The sequence below is a fragment of the Macadamia integrifolia genome, chromosome 7 (assembly GCF_013358625.1).
Source record: "Macadamia integrifolia cultivar HAES 741 chromosome 7, SCU_Mint_v3, whole genome shotgun sequence".
NCBI classification, from domain to species: Eukaryota; Viridiplantae; Streptophyta; class Magnoliopsida; order Proteales; family Proteaceae; genus Macadamia; species Macadamia integrifolia.
The window spans coordinates 26,197,524-26,199,704 of record NC_056563.1 but is presented as its reverse complement, the minus strand read 5'-3'; the positions used below and the strand labels follow the sequence as shown (position 1 = coordinate 26,199,704).

The window sequence follows — 2,181 nt, the reverse complement described above, 5'->3', positions numbered from 1 at the left end:
TTTGTTTTCATTATTTATATTGCATCCCTTCACCTAAAGCCAAGTAGAAAAGCCCTTGTAAGAGTACTCTCTGGTCAAATAGGGAAGTTTGTATTATTTATGGTGCATCCCTTGAGCTAAGTAGAGATACCTACTTGTGTGCTTCTCTCTAGCTTTTTTCGCTTTTTATTTTATTTATTTACTTTTTAGCACTTTTTATTTCAGCACTTTTACTTTCAGTTATTTGTTTTTTAATTGCGTGGTTTGAGTATTTAAATTCCTAGATGAAAAATGGTTAGGTCATTCAATTTTTATTGTAATTTCCTTAGATGTGTTGGTTAGGACATTTTTAGATGCATTGTGTTAGGACGGTAGTTAGAAGTAGATCACCATAATCAATCATTACACTTTCGCATTACTAAAAGAAGCTTAAAATAAAGTGAATGCTCTCCTTGTGCTCGACCCGTTAGTTACACTAATTTATATGCTTGTAAGTTACTTTTAAAATTCAAACAAGTTTTTGGCACCGTTGCCGGGGAGACAATTCCATGTTATTTTTTACTTTCTTTTGGTAAATCGGAGTTCTTTGTTTTCTTTTTCTTTTATCATTTATTGAATTCTTTAGATGAACAACTTACAATAATAGTTGTATTGGTGGAGGTCACCAAGCCTCATAGTATAATAAAGACGGATTCCACCCTATAGCAATACCTCAGGAGTTTAGTAGTAACCTTGGATCCCTGCCAGTAAGCTCCCAAAAAGCCAAAAATATCAAAAATTTTAAAATAAAAAAATTCAAAATTAAAAAAATATATATTTTCTATTCTTTTGTTCTAGTCTTATTGTAGTTGTGGATAGTGTCATATTACATGAGTGCTAGGTGGGTACGTAATAGTGAGAATCGACTAGAAAGAAGAGATCCAAAAAGTAGTGACCCTATTCCTACACTCTCTTTAAAACCTTTCCATATGGGTGACCAACAGCCAAACCCTCTACCTAAATCTCTGAAAGATAGGTTCTATCCTGCTAGAGCAGCCCAACCTTCCTGCATAGTTCTACCACAAGCCCAGGGCAATAATTTTGAGCTCAAATCTCAGTACATCACTATGTTGCCCCACTTCCATGGGCTGACCTATGAGGATGCATACTTATTTCTAAGGGAATTTGAAGAGGTATGTGTTCTAATTAAGATCTAACAGCTTTCTGATGATGCTATTAACCTTAGGTTCATCACTTTTGCATTGAAAGACCAAGCTAAGAAGTGGTTGTATGGGTTATCCAAAAATTCCATAACCTCATTGGGAACAATTCACAGTTGTTTTCCTCTAGAAGTTTTTCCCAACTCACAAGACCAATAAGCTTAGAAGTGATATCCTTCAGTTTAGGCAAAAGCCTAATGAGTTGTTTTCCAAACTTATGGAGAGATTCAAGGATCTACTCCAAGAATGCCCTCACCATGGCCTAGACTTATGACGTTTATGTTAAATAATTTATGAGGGTATTGATTACCCAACCAAACAAATGATAGAGTCTATGTGCCTTGAGGGATTCGCATCCTTTACAGATGAAGGAAAGGCATGGGAATTCTTACTTGATTTAGCTGACAAAACCTGTGAGTGGGAATCAACCCAAGAGAGTGAATGAACCATAGGAGGGAAAGGATATTTTGTGGATGGGCTAGTATCCAAGGAAGCCCACTTAGATAGCCTTATCAAAAGGATTGAGGCTATTATTCCTAGAGAGCCACAATCAGTCAATATAGTTAAGGTGTGTGCTTGGTGCTAGTCCCCTAGACATGTTATAGAAGAATGCCCCAACACCTCTGGGGGAACTTCCAATGACAGTGTTAATGTCTTATATAAGAATAATCTAGGATGGAGAAATCACCCAAATTTCTCCTGGAACCAGAGTAACTAAGCAGGGCCTTCCAATTGCCATAGTCAAGGTCAACCTAGACCCCAAAGGCCTCCCTTTGCACAATAGCCTTTTGCCCAAAATACTTTTCCTAGGCCAAATATGGGACCTTAGGTTAGTTTTCCTAGGCCCCCTTTCCTATATCGTCTTATCAACAACCCCCTGAGTTTACCAACACTGGAGAGGCAAGTAGAGTAAGTGAGAGGGAGAAAGGAAAGTTGTCTCAATTTTGCGTGAGAGGGAGAAAGGAAAGTTGCCTAGTCCTAGGCATCATGTCACACCTTGTTC

At 37.7% G+C, this 2,181-nt stretch overlaps 1 non-coding gene across 1 annotated transcript; it reads right to left on the bottom strand.

The window, feature by feature from the left end:
• Positions 1-1,335: 1,335 nt before the first annotated feature.
• LOC122085304 lies at positions 1,336-1,442 on the bottom strand. The gene has a single exon (XR_006142081.1). It is a non-coding gene; the product is annotated as a small nucleolar RNA R71 (small nucleolar RNA).
• Positions 1,443-2,181: the final 739 nt, after the last annotated feature.